Here is a 27993-nt window from a genome sequence, read left to right on the forward strand (position 1 = left end):
AATTATATAAATATATAATCACTTGCCAATTCAGTTGAGGTCATTTTGTATGTAAGTCCTCTACATAGAGTTCCACATCATCTTCTTTCAGAAACTTGTGATGTATTTTCTATGATTTCTAGTTTTGGTTTCTTTGAAGTGGAGGGAAAACTTAAAGGCATTTGTTAAGCAATCTGAGTACAGAATCCTTCTAGATTTTTACAATTTCTCCCCATCTTTTTTCAGTTGTCTCTCTCTCTACCTAACTTGGCAGTAATTTTTATAATATTAATTTTATTTTAACTAATTCACATTTATCAAGTTTCTCCCACGTTCAACATCACTTTCAAGGAACAACTTTTTTTGCACTATTTCATTAGTTTATTTTCTATCTTATTAACATTTGTATTTATAGTAACTGGTACAACTTATCTAAAAATGTTTGAAACCAATCCAGCTGTCACATGTTAAGCACTTAACTTTCCCCTGGCGGATAATGTGGATTGAGAGTGGCTTGTCAGCTTGGTACTGTCCCTGTACCATTTGCAACAGTCAGTGTGGAGGAAGTGGAGAGCGAATCTGTTTGGTAAAACTAGTTAATCATTAGTTAACTAAGTGAGTTTCCACTAGAGCTCTCTTGATTTACCAGATGTTCTTCTCTTCAATTTACCTGTTTGTAGTAGGTTATAAATTTGACCTCTCAGATTATTAAATAATAAGACCAAGTCGATGCCAGAAAAATATTCATACTATTCCTATTGATTCTGAATTTAGTGGCAAGCAGGAAAAACAATTTTGAAAACTCTTTTTGGATGTTGGTGGGGAAATTCTGAGTTGAAATTCATTAAAGAGTATCTGGTAGTCCTTGGAATGCTTAAAAGTGATGTGAAGGGAAAAAGAGCATAAAAATACTGGCTCCATAGAGCTGCAGAATTGAGCAAGATTTGGCTTTTATTTTACAAAATAACTAATTTAAAAAATTTTATTAAGTCTGATGGAAATTTTTTCATCAGATAGCATTCCATTATATAACGAACCAACAACCTTTCAGCATGTACTAACATATCCTCAAAAGTTAAATTTAAAAATGAAGTTTACTTTCTGTCAAAAATAAATTTTAAATATTTGGAAGGTTCAGAATCAAATCAAATTGTTTACTCTTAGAACTGTCACTTTGGTAGCAGTACTAGTAACTTGGCATAGTGGAACTTCGATCATTTACAAAATCTAGCCAGAGGGAACATATTATCAAACATTCCAAATTTCCCAGGAACCTGAATAAATAATCCTTTGACACTGGACTCTTTCTTCCTTTCTAAGCTTCTAAATATCCTTCCTCCTTCTTTTGTTTGCATAAGATCCTTATTTAAGAGTATATTTAAAAAACAAAAGTCTTTGATATGCTGAGGAACAAAGAGGCCCAGGAGGATTTAGTGAGAAGAAGAAATGACAGTAGCCAAGAGCGGAAAAACAGATAAAAGAGAAACGTACCATGGTGACCTACAGAAAAAGAGTAAAATTTTCTCCAGTGCTGGGGAAATTGGGGGAGAGTTCCTGCAGTTCTCCTGTCACTCATGGCCCTCTCCTTGAAAGTAGTCTAGATAAGTTTCTGAACCATGGTGTCAGAGCCAGTACCAGCAGAGTGCAGAAAAAAATCTTTCTTCAGTATTCTAGATATTTCTAGGTATAGGAGGACAGGAGAATATGCCACCTGGTAACAGTAAATAAAATTAAGATGTTATATTACATTCCTTTGGAACTCAAAGAACATTGCAAAACTCATTGCAGGACACAGATTGACTCAGAAATAAACCTGTAATACATTTGTTATTGTTGCTTTCAGTGCTGTCTTGATCCAGTTTTGAGGTCCTGAGTAGTAGTAGATCAGTTCTCTTTCTTGAGCAGCTGATTAAATCCATACCCCAAATTTCCCTGATCAGGCTTTCTCACTCTGAGGCCACTGTGAAACTGCTCAAATCACCCCAGGGCTAGAAACAGACAATCAGGGAAAGTCCCTATGCCCTGGAGCCCATGAAATTATTCAAATTAGCCTACTCACAAGGAGACTTCAAAATTTAGGTAAGCCCACCTCTCTTGCCATAATTAATTTAAACCACCACCAGCTTGCTGTTACCCTGTTCCTGGATGCAACCCCCTAACAGCCTTCACTCATTTGGAGCTGGAAGTGACAAAGAGTTCTGACTTTCATCTATCTCAGTATCTTTGTGTTGTGTTCTGCTATTCAAAGAACCTATAATATCCTATTATTATGAAACAATGCCCAGTTCAGTGAGATATCTAGGAACGTAGCATTTGACTACTCTTGAATATAGGTGAAGCTGCTATTGATAAAGTAGGGCCTTCAAGGCACAAAGATGGTGTAAAACACTAAATACATAAGTGGGAAAAGCCTGTGAGTATTTAAGGAAAGGAAAAAGGCCAAAATATACAGCCCAGAATAAGGGGTAATAAAAATTATGGAAACACTTCAACCTGTGCTTAATTATCAGGATTAAAAAAAAACATGATTTTTGTTTCATGATCAAATAGAACTAATTTGGAGATAATTATTTATAAACAGAAAAAGCACTACAGGCGTAGTGCTTTCAGAAGACTAAACTGGAATCAGAGTACTAGATATATTAGAGAGAAGGATACTAGTTAGAAAGAGATAAAAATTTGGGAATCATTTCTTAAAGGCAATGACATCTTCAAGGAGTTAAGGAATCCTAAGGAAGTCAGGAAGTAAGGAAAAAACTAAACTTTTAAGACACTGTATGTCCAAGTAAGGAGACATATGGGTTGAGTCAACGACAAACTTTTAAAGACAGAGTGGGAAAAAAAATTTAATTTTCTTTGTGGTCATGAAAATAAAAATTAAGGAATAGCTCAATGAATATATATTTCCAGAAAAGGTACCCCCTTACTCATATGTTTCTAAAGGAAAATCTCTACATTCTCCTGCATCAGAATAGCTAGATTTGAAAAAACTCCCTCAAACTGCACTCCATTCCCTTCATATCCACTACTGTGAAGACACCAGAAGTAGAGACAGTGCTGTGTATTCTGAAAAGATCCGTGTTAGAAATTTAGTCCCTATACATAGGACATGTATCACTTGGGACATATCACTTAACTTATATAAACCTTAAATTCTCTCTCTGTATAATAAGGTAGTCATGTGGATTTAATAAGATAATTATTGTGAAGCACTGACACAATTATTGGGATATAATAACTGCCTAATAAATGATAGTTTTTATTATTGAGAGACATACAACATAGGTTCACCTTTTGGTTCTTTGCACTTAGGCAAGACAGGAATTCAGTTTCCCAATTCTTATAAATGAACGTGATAATGACATCACTTTATATGATACTTTATGTGTGTGAAACTCTATAAAGGATTAGCAGCATTATTATTATCTAAATTCCCTCCTCTGTTGTCTCAGAAGACAAATTTAAGTGATACACAGAACTCATTCAATTAACATTTTGGTGGCTACTATTTGCCAGGCACTATTCTAAGAACTATATTCTTAGAACTATATTCTTCACTTAGAAAAAGAGTGTGAGAGAGAGAGAAAATTGAAACAAATAGCTTTTAAAAATGAATGCAAGTTTGAAAAATAGTGTGACCTTTGCAGAAAGATAAGCATATTACTTTTATTTGGCTTTTTAATAACAACTTTTAACAAGAGGCACTATTTTAAGATACTAAATTACAAAACATATCCATAAAGTATCTTAGTAAAGTAAAAGTTTAAAATAAGCTTGAGTGTAAATATAAGAGAGCTGTAAGTCTGGTTAAATGAGCATGAGGAAATCATAAAATATTTTAAAACTCAGTTAGTATTAATTGGGACAAATGAATTTTATGACTTTTAGTTTCCTATATTCCAAATCTACTTTGCTCTTATCTGCACTTAAGAAGCCAATATTTAGGGTTTTTTAAATTCTTTTTTTCCCTTTTGTATTCACTTATATATTCTTGACCTGATCTCTGATTCCTGAGTGTATAAGTAGAATGGAAATTAGGACTTTTATTTATATATATGAGAGACAACTCTTGTGATTCTGAGTTTTAGGTCTGATGTTCAAAGTTCGTGTATACCTAGAGTCAGATAAGGGCTCTCTAATGGTGATTGATATAGAGTTCTTGGGATCAATGAATGAGATCAAAAGTAAACATTGGAACTCAGAGTTAGTCCCATTTCCAGAATTATGTCCCTGAATAATACTTCACTACTTGAAATGTGATATGTCTGTCACGGGTGATGGGAGGGAGCTGAGCTAGTCATCCAGTCTGAGCAAGGGTATAGACTATATAAACCTTGTCAAGGCTTACAGCAGAGAACTCACTTAAGGCACTGCCTGCTTACATAATCTCAATGGGCATTATGAGAGCAGTAATTTTTCCCAAGATAATTCAAACTAAGTGGACACTGTCTTCTTTGACTCACTCAGGAGTTTGGGAACCAGAGCTATCATAACATGATATGGTGGATGAAAGAGGGGATCTGAGTGTCAGGAACTGGCTACATTCCAGTAGGTGAAGACTGGTAAAGAGATCTTAAAATATCACTGTAATTGTTTCAAATAATGAATGTTGTTGTGTTATTATAACTTTTATTGCATTTTATAAATGAGAAAATAGAGATTTAGAGAGTTTAAGTCACTTGTTCAAGGTTGTTCAACTGATGAGTTGTAGAGCTGTGGTTAGAATGAGGTCTCTCTCAAGTGGAATGTGAATTGGAATGTCAAGAATTCTTCTGAGTGTTTTTGCTGTCTATTCCTGCTTGAGTCTCCTGTGAACTTAGTCATCTATGGGCAGAAGGTAATTCTAATGAAATTTTAGGGATACCTCATTGATAATAGCAGCAAGTCTATTTCAAAAGTTGTAAGTCATGTTTTATACATACACATATATATAAATTTTTAAAGAAAGATATGTGATTATCACAGCATGTAAAAGATATCCAAATACAATGTACCTGGTAATGATCTATTATTTTCATAATATGAATAGTTTTAATATATTTTATATTCTAAAACAATACCTGTAAGGTGGGCAGAAAAAACTATTCTTAAATAGAAGCCTTTCTAGAAAATGTACATTTTACAAGATATGAGTAATATTCAATTTATTGCCATCTTATTATTCATTGCAAAAATTACCCTCAAAGGATATGTTATCTCCACAAAATTTGATATTATTTCTACAAATAAAAATAAACATAGTTTCTTTGAAAATAGGATTAGAAATCAGTCAACAGTGAGGGACAGATTTAAGTAGGAAAGTAGAAAACAGGGATTTAATATACCCAAGGGGGATAAAAAATGTGACTGGTGCCTATTTATTAGTGAGAAAAATACTCATCTAGAGAGTTTTCTGTAACCATCTAGACTGGGTTAAGAGTTCAGAGCACCTTATGTGTACCATTATATTTTAGCGTATATGACACCCTAATGGTCTGTTTACCTCTTTGGCTTTCCCAGGGGATTTTTGAATTTCATGAGAACAGAGCTAATTTCTTTTTCAGTAATGAAAACCCTGAGCCTGATATGCAATAAATATTTGGTAGATAAATAAATAAATGAATAAATAAATGAGTATAGCCTTTGAAATGTGCAGTGACAATTTCCATCAAGTCAAGCTAATTAAACGGTGGGAATCTTCAGCAGATTGAATTTGTTCCCAATTCTTTATTTCCTACCTTCATTGTTATGGTTCACTTTGAACAGAGTATACTTTTCTGCCTCTTAGATATTAGAATTGGCTATTAGTCTTGTTTGGACAAAAGAACATGGGATGAAATGACAATGAGCTATTTCCAAGATAAAACCTTAAGAGACATCGTGTGTTTTCACTAGACCCTCTTATGCTTCTGCCATTTGGATGAGAGAAACACAGAATGCAGAGAAATGTGAAGACCTGAACCCAAACCACAGCCTGAGCCAAGCCCAGTCAGTCCCAGACATGCTCCCCAGGGTCACAGCCTCTAGCAAACCTGTGACTGAGAAATAACTACTTGTTGTAATAAGCCACTGAATTTTGAGATAGTTTATTACACAGCAGTAGGGCAGCAATAGCTGAAGAATGCAACATCAGAAAGCTCTGGTAAAATATAATGAATCTGTGTCAAATTCACTTGCTGAAGAATTACAATAGAACAGGTTGTATGTAGAGATCCAGACAGGATATAGATGGTTGGCATGACAGAATTCTAGTAAGAAGCAGGGTGTCCCCTTTCGGGACTGGGGCTCAGAAGAATTTAAATCTTTTGGAAATTGAGAATGTTCATGGGAGGGTCTGAATGTTGCTGAAGATAAACATATTTCTCAGGAACAGACTGAGACTCAAGTCAATGAAACAGGGTTCCCAATACTTGAAATGGAATACTAGGTTAAGCCCTAGATGCATAAATAAAGCAAAGGCATAGTTACCTCAATACAGCTATCCTAGGAACAAGGATGCTTTAATGTTAAGCCACTTGCCCTTCAACTAGAGTTCTCAAATTCTCTTCAACAAAGGATAAAGTTGACCCCAGCGTTTGCAGTTAAGATGCAGTAAGGATGAGCCTTAAAGTTAGTTCCAGATAAAGGTAAAGAGCTAGTTTATGCAGGGATCTGGGAAGCAGAAATGTCAGTACAAATCTGGTGAAGAAGAATGCCTTAAAAATCGCTATCCAAAGAATTTCCCATGTATCTTGAATCAAACAGGTTTATAATGCAAACATTCTAGTGGCTGGAGATTCTCTTTAGTAATAATTCAAATTATATGTCTGATTACATTTTTAACAGATTAAATGTTAAATCATCATTATAAACATTTTTTAAAAATACCCTGATGGACAACCAGCCTTGAAACTGAGCAGGAGGTTTTCACTGATAGTGGTAGAAGTTACCAGGAAATTCAGTAGTTTGCTATTTTACTCAGCATGGAAGCACACAATAAAGTAAACAGGAGAGAGACATGTGTATTCATTAAGGGGGCAGAATTTTCCTCAATTATTAACACAATTAAGAGGGAAACAGAAAATTCAGAAGACTGAGGAATGGTGGGGAAAGTAAGTGCCTGAACTGAACAACATGCTGTGCTGAGCTAGGTAAGGAAAATTAACCATACGTAGTGCTGTTCTTTCCATCGCACACTGAATTCCCCTCCTCTAATTTTAGACCTACCATTTACTGGTCCTTTGCTATCCCCAGATTACAATCTATTACTGTTCTCCCATTCCTAACCTTCAGCTATTTAAAGCTTCTTGTTTTACATCTCTCCTCAAACCTATATTGTTTGTTTTCCTCTTTTTTTTTTTTTTTTTAAGTGTAAGCTCCTGCTCTGGCACTTTTCTACATGTTTTCAGATCAGAAAACTCTTACCTCTCCTATGTGTCATGTCCTCAGCATCCTGTTTCCTGATACATGGTTAACTTAGCTGATATTTAATTTCTCACTAACGTTGGAAACAGTAGTTTTAAATAGAGGGAAGGGAGAAGGACAAATTAGAATATGTCCAAAGAATTCTCAAGATATACCAATGGGCGTAGGAAGGGAGTAGTCCTGACACTCAGTTGATTAAGAACAACTCCTGAAGGGGTGCTAATAAAATGAGAATTATAGAATTCTCAGGGCTATCAGGAATGGAAGAGCATCTAGGTAAGATCATCTAGGTCAATTTCCTTATTTAAAATATGGGGAAACAAAGGCCCAGAAAGGCTGTGACTTCCCAAAGACATAGGACTATTTGTTGACTTTTGGTCTCATTCATCTCAATTTATATAGTTGTATTTTAACAAGGGACTTTGATATCATTTCCTCAACTGAAGGAATATGGGAACTTCTAGAATAGTGTTAGGAGAATGAGGAATAGAGGTAATTGGTCACAATGCTTATAACATCTGTTGAGATGATTTACAACAAATTATGCCAAGTTTTCTATAGGGGCAACAGATTTTATACCCTAGGAATTCCTAAGAATACCCCAATGAATACAGGATATTTACAGCAATTAAAAACAACAACAATAACAATAGTACCACACACACACACAGCCAGCATAGTGTAGAGCAAAAAGGAGGGTTATGGATCTATTTTGAGCTTGCCCATTTACTAGCTGAATATTTGTACATAATTTTGAGTGTAAGTTTCTGCATATGTAAAATAGCCATAATATTGTAATCTATGACCATCATTGTAAGAATCATTTATTCACCCATTCCATTACTATTTACTAAGCCCCTATTTGGTTGGAAAGTTTTCTAGGTGATAGAATTAACAGTCAACAAGAAAGAACTTTCCCCACTCTGGCTGAACTTATGATCTATGTACGCACGTATGCGTGTGTTTGTATACATGTGTATGTGTTTTCTAGAGGGAGGGCTACAAAAATAAATAAAAGATAAATAAGAAAGATAATTTCAGATAGAGGTAAATGCCACAAATTGCATAAAACAGGAGGTACAACAGAGAAGGAAGTACAGATGGTACAGTAATTTAGACTGAGGGGTCAAGGAAAAGGTCACACTTGAACTGATACCTGAATGACAAGAAGGAGCTAGACAAGCAAAGATCAGGAGAAAATAGTTTAGGGGGTGAAAATAACAAGTGAAAGCTCCCAAGTTAGACATTAATACAGAAGAAATAAGAAATGGAAAGAAGACTAAAATTGTTGGAGCCCAGTGAGAAGGCAGGAGATAAATTTGGAAAAGTTGACAGGGGCAACGCAGGGTCTTTTAGACCAAGGTTAGAAGTTAAATTTATTTTTTAAGTGCAATGAAAAGCCATTATAAGGTGTTAAGAAGAGAGAGGAGTTCTTATCTCCATTAAAAAAAATACCATCCTCACTGTTACATGTCAAATAGTTTGCAGTAGAGTAGGAAGAGGATTTAGTAAACTACTGTACAGTCCAAGCAAGATATTTTGTCAACTTATGGTAACTACCTCACAGAAGTGGGCTGATGCAGGAAAATGGGCACATTTGGGATGTATTCTGGACTTATTGGTGGATTGAGGATGAATGAATTTATAAGGAGAATCAAAGATGATTCTGATGTCTGGATTGCCTCTGGACGGTGATACCTTTTACTGTAACTGAAAAGCTTGGTAGGAGAATAGATTTTTATGAAGAAACAAAAAATTCTGCTTTGACCTTGTTAAGTTTGAGATATCTATTAATGTTCCAAGAGTAGATAGTAAGTAGCACCTGGGAACAGGAGTCTGGACATTAGTGGAAGAGTCAGGACTACAGATATACTCAAGTGAGTCAACCAAATGTAAAATAGATAGCCAGTGGGAAGCAGCTGCATAGCACAGGGAGATCAGTTTGGTGCTTTGTGACCACCTAGAGAGGTGGGATAGGGAGGGTGGGAGGGAGATGGAAGAGGGAGGGGATATGGGGATATATGTATACATATAGTTGATTCACTTTGTTATACAGCAGAAACTAGCACAATATTGTAAAACAATTATACTCCAACAAAGATGTTAAAAAAAAAAAAAAAGTGAGTCAACATGTGGATGGCATTTAGACCCATGAGCCTGAATGAGATAGCACAGTGAGAGAATGTAGACTAATTATTAAGATATGGAATTGCATTTGTAAAATATCTATCACAGTGACCAGAAATGAATGTTTATTTACCATCGTTCCTTCTCTTCAAATTCTTTCATCTCATGGGTGCAACAATCAATGAGGTTGATCATATCTACCAGCTCTTTATAGCTGTCAAAATGGATCACCATTCTATGAATTCTATCCTACAAAAAAGAGTATAATAGAAGTTATAGGCATAAGGCAAGAAAATAGAAAAGTAGGTGTGTATTTAACACATAGAACCACCCAATATTTTTAAAAACTCTACATACACTATGGTAATTTCCACATTTTGTATTCCATCTTTCCAAGACAGGAACAGAAAAACTCTTCCTATTTCCAGATTTGCTTCTGTTAAGCTGCTAGGATCTGATGCTAGCTGGATCTGCCAATTAAGTGCTGGCAAGTTCTGCTAATGAGATGCACTTTCATGAAATTTGACTTTTTAAGTTAAAGCTAAAAGTTATTTCATTAGTACCCCTTAAAAATTTTTTCTTGATCAGCAGTGTATCAGTATGATTCCCATCTTAGGCTGGGTGGAATATTTTGAAAAATTCTTTGGTACAGTAATATGGTCCTCTCTTTTCCCTCCTAATTAAAAAAAACTGTGTTTAACATTAGCAAAAAATTAAATATCAGCTGAGCTAACCATGTATCAAGAAGCAGGATGCTGAGGATATGATACATAGGAGAGGCAAAATTTTCAGGTTATACACGACCTACATAAGGTGGTGGTCACATAGGGAGATTGATTATCTGGCAAGTACAATCACAAAGGTATTTGGTAGGGCAGGGAGGCAGTGGTGGGATTCCTGGTATCCAGTCCTGAGTGTCCTCAAAGCCAAATGGAAGTGGCAGGAATATTTTCACGAGAGCTGTCCCCATGGATGATTGAGTACTTCTGGCTGTGAAATTTTAAAGCTTCGTTCTCTAGCCCTCCCAAATGTTAATGTGAGCTAATTATTATCATTTAATAAATTTATTAACAACTTTAGCTAGGAAAATAGACTTGGTGTTTGCAATTAAGACCAAATCAATTCAGAGATAAGCCACAAGGTAGTCTAGTATCTCCTTATAATATTGGTTTTTGAGATCTACATCTCTTTAAAGTTTTATATGGGTTTTAATTATTAGCAATTCAGGAGTACCAGATTAATTATATATAAATTCATAACTGAATATGTGCATTTATATCTGCTTCTACATGATACTGAAGGAGAAGATTAAAGTTGGAGGACAGATACTACCTGATTTCGAGCCTTAATATACAGTGACAATAATAAAGGCAGTGTGGTATTGGCAAAAGAATTGTCAAATAGGCTGATGGAACAAAATATAGAGCTCAGAAATAGACCCATACAAATATAGTCAACTGATCTTTGACAAAGAAGGAAAGGCAATACTACTGATACAATGAAGAAAAGAGTCTTTTCATCCAAGTGCAAAAAAATATATCTAGACCCAAACCTTACACCCATCACAAAAACTAACTCAAAATGAATCACAGAGCTTAATGTAAAATAAAAAATAGAAAACTCCTAAAAGAAAACACAAGAGACTATCTAGATGATCTTGAATTTGGTGATGTTTTTTGGATACAACACCAAAGTCATGATCCATGAAAGAAATAATTATTTGGACTTTATTAAAATTTAAAACTTATGATCTGTAAAAGACACTATCAAGATTATGAGAAAACAAGCCAGAGACTGGAAGAAGATAATTGCAAAAGACATATCTGGTAAAAGATTGTTATCCAAATTATACAAAGAACTCTTAAAATTCAACAATAAGAAAGCAAACAATTTGATTTAAAAATGGGCAAAATATCTGAACAGATGGCTCACCAAAGAAGATAAACAGATGGCAAATAAGCATATGAAAAGATGCTCAACATCATATGTCAATAGGCAATTGCAAATTAAAACAACAATGACATACCACCATGTGCCTATTAGAATGGCAAAAATCCAAAACACTGACAACACCAAATGCTGACAAGGATGTGGAGCAATAGGAACTCCCATTTATTGCTGGTGGGAATGCAAAATGGTACAGCCACTTTGGAAGACAGTTTGGCATTTTCTTGACAAGCTAAGCAGCTGATACCATACGTTCCAGCAATTGTGCTCCTTGGTATTTACCCAAATGAGTTGAAAACTCATATCCACACAAAAACCTGCACATCAGTGTTCATAATAGCTTTATTCAGAATTGCTAAAACTTGAAAGTTATTAAGATACCCTGTAGGTGAGTAGATAAATAAACTGTGTACATCCAGACAATGGAATTTTATTCAATGCTAAAAATAAATGAGCTATCAAGACATGAAAAAAACCTGAAGGAAATTTAAATGCATATTCCTAAGTAAAAGCCAACATGAAAAGTCTAAACACTATATGATTCCATCTATGTGACATTCTGGGAAAACCATGGAGAGAATAAAAAATCAGTGGGTGCCAGTGATTGGGGGAAGGGAAAATAAACAGACAGAGTATGGAGGATTTTTTTGGGCAATGAAACTATTCTGTATGATACTATAATGGTAGATAAATGTCCTTGTATGTTTTTCAAAATCCATACAATGTACAACATCAAGGCTGAACCCTAATGTAAACTCTGAACTGTGTGTGATGATGATGATGTAGTAATATGGGTCACAATAACAAATCAGGGATTTCTTGATAACAGGGGAAGCTATGCATGTGTAGAGTTAAAGGATATATGGAAACACTATACTTTGTCCTCAGTTTTGTTGTGAGTCTAAAACTTCCCTAAAAAATAAATACTAAATTTTTAAAAAGGTAGAAAATATAAGAAAGGGGAAGAGACAATAGCAGATATATGAGACACTTAGAAGATTCTGCAATGTAAATAAAACAGGTGAATGAGTGATAACTACTGATCAGGCAAGAGAAAGCTGAATCTGAATGTTACAGTGGGAGAAGCCAATAAGTATGAAGCCATTTTTGCCACGGAACGTCAGAAATATTCAGTAATTGCAGATACACCATGTCAGGAACAAGGGGTCGGCTTGGAAAGGAAAATCCTGGTTGAAAGATCTTATAAGTAGAAGTTAGACTCAATTATCAACCTCACAATGCAAATATAAAAAACTGTCCTTCTTTTAAAATAACTCAAGGCACTCCCCAAAAGAAATCTCCAGGACGAGATGGTTTCAGTGGATATTCTATAAAATATTTAAAGATGAAATAACAACAATTACACATAATTTCTTTAAAAAACAAAATGGAGGGAACACAGCACAATTTATTTCACTAAGCTAGTACTATCTTGATACCAAAACCATACCAAGACAGTACCAGAAAATAAAATAAAAACTACAGACCAATATCATTCATGAATATAGATATAAAATTCCTTAACAAAATGTTAGCAAATAGAATTTAGCAATATATAAAAAAAAAGATTATACTCCATGACCAAGTGGAATTTATTTCAAAGATACAAGGCTGGCTTAATTTACTATATTAACAGGCTTAAGAAGAGAAGTCACATAATCATAGCAGTTAATGGAGAAAAAAAATTTGGCAAATCAATACATATAAATGATAATAAATTTCAGAAAAAATACGATGGGAGAGAACTTCCTTAACTTGAAAAAAATTATCTACAAAATACTCTATAACTGACATTATACTTTATAGTGAAAGACTCATTGCTTTTCTCCCTATAATCAGAAACAAGCAAGGATGTCTGCTCTCACCACTCTTATTCAAAATATTGCTGGAAGCTTGAGCCAGTGTAGTAAAGCAGGAAACCGGAAATAGAAGACATACAGCAAGAAAGGGAGGAATAAAATTGTTCTCACTTGCAGATGACATGTTTGTTTAAATAGAAATTCTCAAGGAACCTACCAAATTAACTCCCAGAACTAATAGGCACAACATCACAAGTTTCAAGAAAACATTAAAAAGTCAGTTGTATGTCTGCATACTGGCCGTGAACCAGTCCCTTGGTACTGTGTTCAGTATACTCTTGTTATGCATCTCATGGTCACTGAGAAATTGATGCTTTATTGACTGTTTTCCCTCTACTCCTCATTCCAACTTCCTCTCCCATATTCATGTAGGACCTTTATAATGCTCTGGTCTTTTTGCTCTTCGAATTCAAACCCAGGGTATTTCACTTCTAATTTATTTCAAAAATCCATTTTCTCCTACATGGTTTACCATAACACAGAACACTTTCATCTCTAAGTCATAATATTCAGCATTTCACTATGTAAACATCAACTTCTAGCTTTGAACGTCACTTATTATTTATTCACAATGTCACTAATCTTTGAATACAATGATGTATTTCAACCACGTTTCCCTCAAATAATCATGTTCCTCCTAATTTTTCCACTTTCCCTCTCTGGTGTGGATTCTTTTATCAAAAGAGTGACTGAAATGTTTGCTGTTCACAGCCCAATCATAGTCCTCTCTACTTATATCTGGTTATTATTCAGGTTATGAAAGTTTGTGCAAAAGGGAAATCATCTCAAGAACAAAGACACAGGATAAAAGATGGCATACTTTGAAATATGTTAAGTAGGAATTTATCATATTTCACATCTGGGGTTTGTCTTTTGTTTATGTAGATGCACATTCTTCCTGTTTCCTAACAAAAGGTGAGATTTGGATTGCATGGAATTCTAAATTCACCAAAAATTATTCAGAGTAATCAAATATCTGGACTGTTATATATTCATAAAGGCAGTGGATCTAAACAATCCTATTGTGCATCCCCATTGCACTCTGTTTATACTTTTTAAAGTAATTTATTTGATTATTCATCCTTATCCTTCATCATAATATGAGCTCTCCAAAAGAACTCCAACTTTGGGTTAATTAAATGTTTTGAAATTCTCCTCTCCTCCATTCAGACTCCTGTACATAACTCTAAAAATTATGCAATTGCAAGAACAAGTGTTGTTTTGAATGTGTTCTCTCCAGCAATAATTTCATTTATTAGAAATCTTGTATGTCCCTCAAGCAAGTCTTCTTAGAATTCTGGGGCTAAGACTTGGATGGGAAAATATTACATTTTCATTTTCAATAACTTTCAGATGATATTTAATGTTTCCTTTAATTAAGAACAGAGGCAATATACAATGGTAGTACTGAGTTCCCGTTCTGAGTTTCACTATGGCCTTTAGAATAAAAGTCATATCTTAGAGCCCAAGGTTCTCAATGATAGAACTGTTGCACCTATTTAGCTTTATTTCACCCACTTCCCCACATGAACTCCTTGATCCCTTCATATAAAGTACTCTGAACAAATAAACTGATGTTAACGGCACTGCACTTTTCCTTTTCCTTATTCTTCTCTCTTCTCTTGGCCTGCTCTTTCCCACTTTTTTTAATTTAACCAATATTGCACAATTCAGTTCTGTAATAACTGTTGTTTATCAGGATGTAAGTTTCATGAAGGTGACAATCATGCATTGTTCCACTCTGTCTCAACCAGCACCCAGAAGTATGCCTGACACATAGCCGTTGCTCAAAAATATTTGCAAAATGCCTAAATGAAAGAAATGGTTTGAAGTAACTATTATCGCTCACTTCCAGCCTGTTTACATCCACTGCAACCTCTGATAATAAACTCAGAATTCAGGATAAGAGTGGGCAGTAGAAACCCATTGCTTCAACTGACACTGACGGGCATCTGAATATGACATTCACCCTGATACTTAAAGCAAATTGGGTATATAAAGTACGTTTGGAGCACTACTGTTTATTAGCCACCTTATTTCTGGAATTCACATGCACAGGGGCGTTTGTTATATTTTGAAAATCATAAGAAGGCACTTGTAACTTGTGGTAGTACTTGTCATTGAGATTTAAATACCACAGATGCACTCAACAGCCTGTTGAAGGGATCTCTTCTTATGTTGCACAGATGTGCCTTGAGTCTGCTCTTTTGTCCTGGTACCCTTTTCCATGATGCAGATGACTATGAAGAGTTAATAATGAAGCAATCCAATAGCACAGATCCAATGAATCTTACATGACATTTGTGAAACCAAAGAAATACGGCAAGTGAGACTAGCTCAATACACATTATAAAAGTTAAAAGAAATGACTTACAATGTAAGTGCTGTTTATAAGCCTCCTCTGACTCCAGAGACAGAGCTCTGACTAACAAGGTTAAAACCTGCAGACAATGCAAACCACGGAATGTTTACTGTACAGATACTACTCAGGAATACTCGGTAAACGACGCTGTTTTGCTTGATGACTCAAAGGTAGGAATGACTATCCTGAAAAGTTCAGACCCAGAGCGGGCTTGACAGGCTTGGCAGCAGCCGAGGAATTAGGGTGAGGTTGGTTCTCGCTACAGATGCTGCTGGCAGTGGAGGGAGCAGGAGGTGGTTTCAGGGACCAGCATCATTTCAGTAACAATGAGCTGCCTTCCAAGAACTGGAGGGAATCATGAAGAAAAGGTCAATATTCAGCAATATTATAACAAAGGGTAATTATGGATGCAGGAAGAGAGGTTTAAGTACAGGATCCATATTAATAGAGCTGGAATTTAAGGACTATCTCAGAATAGCAAGGATAGAGTGTGCTCGGTCACATGACCACACACAGTGTCTTGCAAAGGGATGGAGGGCACTCCATTTACCCATATTCGTTTACCATTCAGCACATCCCTCCCTCATGTCTCAAATGGTATGTGTCCCGACTGAAAGGGAATCGTTTGGGGAGAGAGTCCACCATCTATAAACGTGACAGACAGAGGCTACCATTACTATGGCACTGAGACAGCCATTTAAAAAGAGTCTGAGTCGGGTAAAGGATTATTCACTGGTGAAAGAATATTGGTTAAGGGCATGGACTTGGAGATTAACCAAGCTTGGGTTCAAATAATGGACATGTCACTTAAACTCCGTGACATGAAAATGTTTATTTAAATCTCCTACCCCTTAGTTTCCTTTGTTGTGAACCTGACATAATACCAACCACCTCAGAGTACTGTCAAGACGCTTTTATGACGTACTGTGTATTAAGCCTTTAATACAGCACACCACCTACAGGCCAAGCCACCACACTACAAATCATCTCTTGGCAACTCCATTCTGTCAACAGCTGATTAGATTGAATATGGACCGCTGACTTAAGGGAAACCAGTCAATAGGGTAGAATAAAACATTCTTTCTCCTCCAGTAATTTGATCCAAGAGACATCGACCCTGTTGTCAGTCTGTGCAGGGAGTACAATTGAAATCCTGTAACTGTAATGGAACAGCAAGGGTTGTAAGGGAATGGCCATGCCAACCATGTGTAAACAGAGAAAAATAGTCTAGAGAGGGAAATGGGGAGACAAATACAGCAAAAGTATAAAGAGAAATGGAGGCGAGAGAGATTGCATAACATCTAAGGTACTGAGAAATTACCATTTTCTTGCTTTCTAGTTCCAGCCCCATGTACAAATTGGCTATATTATATTTCTTGCCCTGGGATGACTATAAGAGTTTCTGTTTATGACTGTGAGCCATGTGAACTGTAGCCTCTTCTGTAATGTGAGATCAGTTTGAGATTGTAATAGTACCTATCATGTTTCAGAGAGAGAAGCATAATAATTATCCCATTTGGCTTGAACTAATTTAGATTGGTCTCTCTTCCTTGCCACCTAAATTCCTTAATTAGAAGAGAAATAAAGACCAGACATGTAAAGAGATCTTCATACAGTACCAGAACTGGTCAATACCAAAGGTAGGCATTCTCTGACTCCTAGTGCAGTGAGTCTGAATGAGTCAGAACTTTCTCTGACTCCTGGTACAGTGTCCTTTGTACGCCATCATCCTGCTTCCTTGCCTTTGAAAGTCCACTATTCATTGAGTACCTTCTAAGTATCCCTTGCCTTGCATTATCTCATGATGCTCTAATGGCAATTTTATATTAATTGATATCTCAACTCTGTAACTGAGTTAACAGGCCCAGAGAAGCTAAGTGGCTCAAGCCCGAAAATATGAACCCTGATCTACTTGCCTTTAAGGGCTCTTTACTCTCATACTTCCATTTCCTTTAGCCACCTTGTCAGAGGGGATGAAGGGAATAGTAAGAGGCCTCCTTCACCGTTGTATTTCTGCCAAAGACTTGGGAGAAAGACAAGTCACTGCATATTTGTGTCACTTTTTTGCTGTCTCAGTCTTGACAGCCAATTGTTACCTGAAGCAACATAAACAAAATTCCCCTAAAGAGAATATGCGTTCACCAGACTGTTAATTATTGATTCCGATAATTCAATAAAATGTTGTAAGTGTTTGCCATCCAGGAGGAACCCACCTCAGTCCAGTCTGGCAGCAAGGACTTGTGTGAAAGCTACATTTCTCAAGCATTTCTGTTGCCAAAACTTTCAGGGGCTACAAAAGCTGGAGAATTCTCATCAGCAAATAGCAACAAAAGATATCCTACTTCATCATATCCTCAAAGCACTGCAGCCCTGCCCTATGGTTAAACAGAGTCAGAAGCATGAATTCATTAGTCAGTGCCATAAAACAGCAAGGGTTCCATCAATCTCTAATTGGTTGTATAGGATTCACTCCACAAGAGAAAATAGAACCAGAAACCCACTGTGTGGCTTTCAAGAAAACTAGACCACAAATAACTACTTTCAGGGGAAAACACAATGCCCTATATTTTTTTTTTTTCTGATGTTACAATTTGTTAAATTTGCAACTGGTGCTGCAACTTGGTCCGGAATTGAGGTTAAATTTATTCCATTGGAGAAAGGTAGTCAAAGATACAAACTTCCAGTTATGGGATAAATAAGCACTGGGGATGTAATGTACAACATGATGACTATAGCTGACAATTTTTTTACCCTTTTTTCTCTTTTTATTGTATCTATATTGGAAGATGGATTTTACCTGAACTCATTGTGATAATCATTTTACAATATATGTAAACCAAACAATCATGCTGAATGCATTAAACTGATACAGTGATGTGTCAATTATTTTTCAATAAAAGTGGAAAAAATCATTCCACTAAAATAATTATTACTCTAAAATGTTAAAATTTTCCATATGACTTACTCTTTGTGGGAAAACCAGAAGCATACAGCAGCAACTTGATCTCTTTCTGCTCTCCCATCTTTACTCCAAATATGGGGCTCAAGTAGGAGCCAATCAAATCAATAGTAAGACTTGGAGTTTTCTGAGATGTTGTTGCAGAAAGAGGCTCTCAGAAGGCTAAAATTTGGCCTGAAGGATCTAGTATATGTGTCAATGATGACAAAATAAACAGAATAATTTCTGAATCTCAAATTCTCTTTGGGCTTTTTGGAGTTCTTACATTAGTTGAATTTTAGAGTATTTAGGTGAACAAGATTTGAATCTTTTCCTTCATGTACAGAATATGAGTGAGATCAATGAGAAAAGAAGTGAGGGAAATTTTGTGGTTTAATAGAATGTCAACCAAGCAGGTGAGCCTTTATCAAATGCTACTCACAGAAGGAGGGCTTAATCCTCTGCATAAGCAGCACAAAATATAGGACTCAGTTATGGGCCTTTCTAGAATTCTGTGTTGAGATTTGGTAAGCTTATGACATGTACTTGCTGGTCACATTAGGAATCATATAATAATTTAACTTACATCTGAGGTTAGGTCCATCACATATGTTAATTTTAGCTGCTGGGAATATTCTCAGTGAGAAAAACCTGCTATTAAAATGCAGACTTGGGCTTCCCTGGTGGCGCAGTGGTTAAGAACCCGCCTGACAATGCAGGGGACACAGGTTCGATCCCTGGTCCGGGAAGATCCCACATGCCACAGAGCAACTAAGCCCATGCGGCACAACTACTGAGCCTGCACTCTAGAGCTGCGAGCCACAACTACTGAGCCCGCGTGCCACAACTACTGAAGCCTGTGCACCTAGAGCCCGTGCTCCGCAACAAGAGAAGCCATCGCAATGAGAAGTCCGCACACCACGAGGAAGAGTAGCCCCCGCTTGCCACAACTAGAGAAAGCCCGCACGCAGCAACAAAGACGTAACGCAGCCAAAAATAAAATAAATTAAATAAAATAAATTTTAAAAATAAATAAATAATTAAATAAATAAAAAATAAAAAAATAAAATGAAGACTTAATTCTTACCACAAGTCAGAGGCAAAACAATACCATGCCTTTCATTTAAAGGTCACTGTAATCCCTGGAAAAAGTGAGACATGGGTTATGGCCATGCTTCTCAAACTTGTAACATCCACAGACCAGTTAATGTTCTTTCAGAATAGCTAGAGACCAGTGATTTTAGCTAATATTTTAAAAAGATGATGACATTTCTGAAGATAATGTTCTTTTTCACATTGAAGAAAGGGATGAAATTATTATATTGATACTTTCACCAAGGAATCTATATGTAGCTTTTTAAGAGATACTTTGAAGTATAGTTCAGGTTCCAGTAAAATTTTCCTTCTCACAGTTCACTTCTACTAAATTATATTGTCCTAACTAACAATGATAGGTCATTATTGAGAACAAACATCAAAGAAAAATTACAAGTATATTTCCCAGAATTGAAAGACATATGTTTTTGTATAGAAAGGACTAACCAAGGACCAGAACAATCAGAATATTGAATGATAAAACATACACACACACACCAACATCATAATAGTTTTCAATACCGAGAATAAGAAGATTCTAAACACTACCAGAGAAGGAAAAAAACATGTCCTACAAAGAATCAAAAGCCAAAATTGGAATTTTCAGCTGTATCATTGAAAACTGAACTATGATGGAATAATGGTCTCAAAATTTTGAATGAAAATGGCACCAAATCTAGACTATTATTTACAGCCAAACTGTCCATTAGGGTATCAGGATAAAATGAACATTTTATGAGCTATACACTTAGTTTTAAATGTACCTGCCATGAACCCATCCCAAGCAATCTACCAGAGTTTATGTTCCACCACACTAGGGAGGAAATGCCAACAGAGGAAGAGCTGGGGTCCAAGAAATAGGAGAAGCTGTGAAAGAGAGAAAAGAAGGAAATGCCAAGGGAGATAGTGAAGTTCCAGAATGATAGCTCAGTGTTGGGGCTAGAGAGCTTCCATGCAGACTGGAAGACAGAAGACTCCAGAAATTATGTTTCTACTGTATTTTTTGGTAACAGCTTTATTGATATATAATTTATACACCATACAATTCACACATTCATATCATTAAATATTAAATTCACTATTTTGAATGTATTCATAGATTTGTGCAACCATCACTGGCATCAATTTTAGAACATTTTCATCTCCCCAAAAAGAAACTCTTAAAGCCATCATCCCTCAATTCCCACATCCATTTTAACTCAAGGCAACTAAAATCTATTTACCATCTCCATAGATTTGCCTATTCTGAACATTTTAGACAAACTAAATCATTTGGTAAGTGATCTTTTGTGATTGGTTTCTTTCACTCAGCATGTTCTTAAGGTTCATCCATGCTATAGTGTGTATCGGAATTTCGTTCTTTTCATGGCTGAATAATATTCTATTGTATGGATATACCACTTTGGTTTATCCATTTATCAGTTAATGGACATTTGTATTGTTTCCACCTCTAGGCTATTATTAATAATGCTGCTATAAACATTTCTGTAGAAAATTTTGTATACATATCTTTTCATTTCTCTTGGATATATACCTAGGAGTGGAATTGCTGGGTCAAATGGTAATGTGATTAACTTTGGGGGAACTATAATCTGTTTTCCAATGTGACTGTACCATTTTATAGTTCCACCAGCAGTAAATGAGGGTTCCAACTTTTCCACACCCTCACCAACATTTGTTATCATCTGTCATTTTATGATAGCCATCCTAGAGAGTATAATGTAATATGCTAGTGTGGTTTAACTTTGCATTTCTCTGAAAACTAATGCTGTTGCACATATTTGTATGTGCTGGTTGCCAATTTATGTATCTTCTTTTGAGAACAGTCTGTTCAAATCCTTTGCCCATTTTTTAAAAAATTATTATTTGTCTTTTTATTATTGAGTTGTAAGATTTTCTTTCTGTATTCTAGAAACAACTCCATTTTCAGATTAAATTAAAAGTTATGAGATACAGATATGTGATTTGGAAATATTTTCTCTCATTCCTTGGGTTGATTTTTCCCTTTCTTGACAGTGTCCTTTGAAGTACAAAACTTTTTAATACTGATGAGCTCCAATTTATTTATTTCTCTTTTGTCACTTATCTTTTGGGTCATAGCTAAGGAACCATTGCCACATCCAAGGTAAATGAAGATTTACCCTTGTGTTATTCTAAGAGTTTTGCAGTTTTATCTCTTACATTTAATTTTTGATCCAGTTTGAGTAATTTTTGTATGTTGTGTTTGTATGTTTTTTAATATATTAAAGCACATTTGAAGCAAAGAGTTTGGGAATTAATTACTGATAATTGCATAGGAAAGGAAGATAAACAAAAAGGAGGACATTATTAACTAGAATAGAAACATAGAGTTGCACAAAGAGGAATTTAGTATAATATCTTAGTTGTAAAAACTAGTTAGCTTTTAATAATAATAATCTAAACAATGAATATTTATTTAAATAAAGAGAGTAAAATAACTACATTAGGGGATAGAGGAAAGGAAAAAGTGAGGGCATTTATATGTGAGGACTAAATTCTCATCTTCTGTTTAGGAAGTCAGTTTATAACACCTACAATAGAAAATAATTTTTTTAAGGACTATAAGCATGTTATTTAGAAAATGAAAAACAATTCTGTAAACTAAAAGAGTTAAAAGTTATTGCCTCTTTAGGATATGAATTGTGACTCTGGAAGGGTAGGGCAAGATTTGTGTTTTGCACTTTAAATTCTGTTGTTTGATTTTTAATATGTATTGTTGAATTTAACACAACTTATATTGACTAAAAAATGAATTAATGCAACAGTTTGAGTATTAATCCTAAATGTTTCCTATGAGAGAGAAAAACCTCAGTGTAAGTGTAACGGCTTGCCTGGAAGTATCCCATAACATTCTGACAGAGAGTTTTGTATTTGTTTATATGAAACAGGCACCCAGATATAATACAGCTATTATTAAGAGAAGACTACATTCAGTAATGCATTTCACGTATAAAAGTTAGATGTTGCAATACTGTAACTTGGGAAGTAGTGTCAAATTGTTTCCCAGTCCATCCTTTGTTTGCCATTTGGCTTTGCAAAATATTTCAACTCTGTCACTACATTTGGATGTGGTTTTTAAATGTGTCCTGAATATGTTGTTGATTTCTTTCTCCAATGAATGAAAACAAAGACCAAATATTAAAAAGGAGTCAAGTTCCCTGACTATGCTATTTTCACTAGAATTTAGTCTTAAGAAGTCATAATGTCCTATTATTTCAACATTTAAAACTTTATATTTCAGACTTGAAGTGATAAGCTTGAGCTTTTCAAAATAGATTGCTAAAATATGTCATTTGGGCACTCAGAAATGATTTTTACTGGCAGTGTCAGGGTTACGTACATAGATTTCAATGCTATCATCATTTCCAAAGGTTAAATAAGCCCTGTTCCCTTCAGTAGCCAGCATAGAAACTGTCTTACATTCTGTATTAGTATCCTATTTCTCCTGTAACAAATTAGCACAAATTTGGTAACTTAATGCATATTTATTATCTTACAGTTCTGGAGGTCAGAAGTTTGAAAAGAGTCTTATGGAGCTAAAATCAACATATCTTCAGGGACACATTCTTCCTGGAGGCTCTAGAGAAGAATTCATTCCTTGTCTTTTCCAGCTTCAAGAGGCCACTTACATTCCTTGGCTCATGGACCCTTCCAGCAATGACATCACTCTGAACTCTGCTTTCATTGCCACTTCTCTGACTTTCACCACTCCTGCCTTCCTCTTATAAGCACACTGTGATTACATTGGACCCACCTGGGTAATCTCTCCACCTCAAGCTCATTAATTCAATCACATCCACAGAATCCCCTTTGCCATGTAAGGAAACATATTCGCAGGTTTCAAGGATTAGGGCATGGACATCTCTGGGGACCACAGGTCAGCCTACCATACATTCATTATGCATTTCTTTGCCCAGAATGTAGAATGCATATTTAGACAGTGGCTCAGCTTTGATCATGCTCACTATTTCCACTTTTTAAAATTTAATTATTGACAACAAACCATTCTCTGTGAATAAAGCAGTGTGTAAATTAGCACATGAAGTGTCACCTCTTTTAATTGTATATAATCTCCTTTTTTTGCTGTGCATAAGGATAACATTCCACAAATGAAGCACCCAAAACAAGTTTTCCAGTCTTATTAACAAAGTGATATTCTTAGGTAGAATGAATTTTTCTCTAATAGAAACAATAAAATGTCATTGATTACTTTTATTCACATATGTACCACACATACATCATGAATTGATTCAGGATTTGTATATCAGTGGTTTTATACTTTTTAAAAATATGTGCTGGTTTGCAAAATTTGCTCTTTCATACTTCTTAACCATAGTATAGCTCCTTTTTCTCCTTTTCCCCCCTGAGCAAATGTAAATTTGAATGCTCTCTCTGTGGTTTTAGTCTCTTCCTTCTTATCTTAGCCTTTAGTAATTAAGCTCATCAATTTTGTACTGGAAAGCTTTATTTTGTGCTTTTAAAATAAAAACTCAATTGATTTACCAGAAAGGTCACCACTTTTTTTTCAAATATGATGTCAATACATCATTGGTTTCATGTCATCTTTGATAATGTTTCATAAGAGGACCTTCTCTGGGGACAAAGTTTGAATGTAAAGCCAGTCCAAAACCAGCTCAGCTTCCACTTTTTATCAGTGAACTTCTCATTTAACCTTTGTATTTTTCTGCTCTTTATCTTAAATCATCGCACCATCAGATTTGCTTGTTTCCCCAATACGGAGATAAATTTTGTATTTGTACTAATGTTTCTGTTCACACTTTACACGTGTCTCATTTCAAGGTAACATTCTAATTACAATTATCATCATTATTCTTATATATCAAAGAACCACTCTTAAGAGATTTCTCCAATTATGTGATTGAGGGATATTATAAAATACAGAAGTAACAATGAAAAATGTAAATTGAACATATCTTAATAAAAACATACAAATGGGGCTTCCCTAGTGGCGCAGTGGTTGAGAATCTGCCTGCCAATGCAGGGGACACGGGTTCGAGCCCTGGTCTGGGAAGATTCCACATGCCGCGGAGCAACTAGGCCCGTGAGCTACAACTACTGAGCCTGTGTGTCTGGAGCCTGTGCTCCGCAACAAGAGAGGCCGCGACAGTGAGAGGCCCGCGCACCGCAATGAAGAGTGGCCCCCACTTGCCGCAGCTAGAGAAAGCCCTCGCACGGAAACGAAGACCCAACACAGCCATAAATAAATAAATAAATAAATAAATAAAGGTGTTCCTTTAAAAAAAAAAAAACCTTTAAAAAAAACATACAAATGAAATGAAAATATGTGCACCAAGATAATGTCCATCCTATAAATTAAATGTTAACCAGAAGATGAATTAGCTAACGAAGTTCCAGAAATTGATGAACAATTTTAAGAATGTAAAAGTTATTAAGAATATGCTAAAGATAATATTCATTTACATTTCAAATTTGAAAAATGTACACAAATATAACTCTTCTGTGAATCTGCACTTTCCAAGGACTACTTGATAAACTGCTGGAATCATCATAGTCCAATATCCTCTTTGAAACTGGCTGGTTGATTATGGAATTCCACTATCAACATTTTCAATTTCAATTTTCACAATAAATACAGTGGCCTATGAAATCCTGTTAATCCTTTTTAATATCTCACAGTTTGAAACCCCTCAAGCACTCCCCTTGATGCTGGCCAATCTTAGTGTCCAACTTTTTAATCCAAGGATTTTAAAGATATCTCTATAAATACTTGCTAAAAATAAATTTGTATCAGTCAAAAATTCTTTATTCAAGGATTATTTTTAAAAATCCAGTAGTCTCCCATAAGCTATTTGCTATTGACTTCCAACTGATGACTAGAATATATAGCATTCTCCAAAATAGATGTACAAATTGTTTTCTCCATTTTATTAAATCAGAGTGTAATCAGAATTATATACTGTTCCATCCTGCACTGCCACAGTAGAAACAAAGGCACTAACATCTGCATTAGGTAAAATCGCATAAATTAAGGTGGAGGAGGCAAGTACACTTCATTCATGTCCCTGAGGTTCTTGATTGAGTTACAGCTTTATAAGGCAATTAGGTCTTCATTACAATGATTCACAAAGTACTCCAGCATTTGAGGTTAGAAAGCACATCCAATGTCAGAAAAGCATTTCTTTACATTTGCCAGCTTCCCAACTGAGATTTTTAATACTCAGGGAACCCCTTCCCATTAAAAGCTCTTTTGTGATTCCACTTTGAACCCTTGCCTCTGGGTTTTCTCTTGATGCACATTCTCTCCAAGAGATGCTTTAAAAATCTTTTGTTGGTGCCTTGGGAACCGCCTCTCAATAAAAAGTGGTTTTGAGAAGAGGTCCTGTGACCTGTGGAGAGACAGGCCACTGTAGCTGCACAGCATTTCAGCCATAAGTTTGCTGCAAACTGGCTGTGATATATCAAACCTGCCCATGGGCAGTATTAAGTAATGCATTATTAAAAAGAAACTTACCTGTTTAGAGTGCTAAACTCATACTAAGTATTAGCATTCTCTAAAATTATCAGGTTGGGAATAGCTAGGCTATTTCGAAGCTAAACTTTCTTAAAAATATAATGCAAATGGTTATGTAAAGATTAGCACTTGCTTTCTAAATATATATTTTAAAAATATATTGTAAATATATATTTTATGTCACTTTATATAGACATACATACATACATATATATATAGAGAGAGAGAGAGAGAGAAAGAGAGAGGAGACAGGGAAAGAGAAAGATCTTTAAGACAAAAAGCAAAGTAAAAACATGATTCTGTGGAGGATTCTGCCTCTGACATGCTAGGTTCTGAGGAATTACATAAAATTTTTGAAAATGAATGGCTGGGAGTCCAAACACGTCTAACACTTCTTAATGGTAAAGTACAAAACACTTTATTTTTCCTTGGGAATATGATTGAGGGGGCTCAAGAAAGCACACAAGACTTGTGGATTTGGAATTGGACTTCTGCCAACCAGTGGTTGATGCCATATTACACTGTGTCAGTGCTTCTGAAACTAAATTTGCAACTGAATCTAATTTATTAAACTTAAAAAAAAACTTTTTATTTTGAAATATGTATAGATTCACAGAAATTTACAAAGAGGCTATGGATAGATCTCATGCCACTTTCACCCAGTTTCCCCCAGTTCTTATATCTTAGTTAATTAAATATAATACAATAATAAAAGCAGAAATTTGACATTGGTGGGATGTGTGTATTTCTGAATGATATAGAATTTTCCAGTAATTTCCAATAATTCCAATACAGAATTCGAGGTTGGCAGATATTTTATTTTTTTCAGCAGAAAAATATTGCACCACTTCCTTCTGGTCACTATGGTTTCTTCTTAGAAATTGGCTGTTATTCCAATCGCTTTTCCCCTCCAGGAATGGGTCATTTCTCTCTAACTTTTTCAAAACTTTGTGTTTAGTCTTCAAAAGTCTGACTAGGATGTGTCTTAGTGTGGATATCTTTGAGTTTACTTTGTTTGGGGTTTACTCAGCTTTGTTAATCCGTAGGTTTCGTGTTTTTGCCATAGTTATGAAATTTTCAGCCATTACTTCTTCCAATACTTTGTGAATCCCATCCTTCAACTCCTCTCCTTCTAGGATTTTGCTGACTCAAAAGCAATATTTTTGTTATAGTCCTACATGTCGCTGAAATTGTTTAATTTCTTCAATCTATATCTCTCTTGTTCAGATTGGGTGATTTCTATCGTTTTACCTTTAAGTTTTATTTCTATTGTTTTATATTTATTTACTCTTCTGTCTTTTCCACTGTGCTGTTGAGTGCCTCCCTTGAGTTTTTATTTCTATTCTTGTATTTTTTACTTCTAAATGTGCCATTGTGTTCTTCTTTATAACTTCTTTTCTGAGATTTTCTATTTCTCTGCTGAGGTTAATTTTTTAGACTTTTTAAAGACACTTTTTAGATCTGTTTTAGGCTCACAAAAATATTGAGGGGAAGGTACAAAGATTTCCCTTATAACCCTTGCCCCTCTACATGCATAACTTCCCCAACTATCAACACCACCCATCAGAAGGATACATTTGGTACCAAGGATGAACCTACATTAAGTCATATTCACCCAGAGTTCACAGTACACCTTAGGGTTCACTCTTGGTATTGTACATTCTATGAGATTTGACAAATGTATAATGACATATAGCCATCATCATTAAATCATAGGGAGTATTTTCACTGCCCTAAAAGTCCTCTGTGCTCTGCCTATTCATCTCTCCCCCTCTCTCAACCTCTGGCA

Source organism: Balaenoptera physalus, assembly GCF_965194825.1.
Source record: "Balaenoptera physalus genome assembly, chromosome: 15".
Lineage (NCBI taxonomy): Eukaryota > Metazoa > Chordata > Mammalia > Artiodactyla > Balaenopteridae > Balaenoptera > Balaenoptera physalus.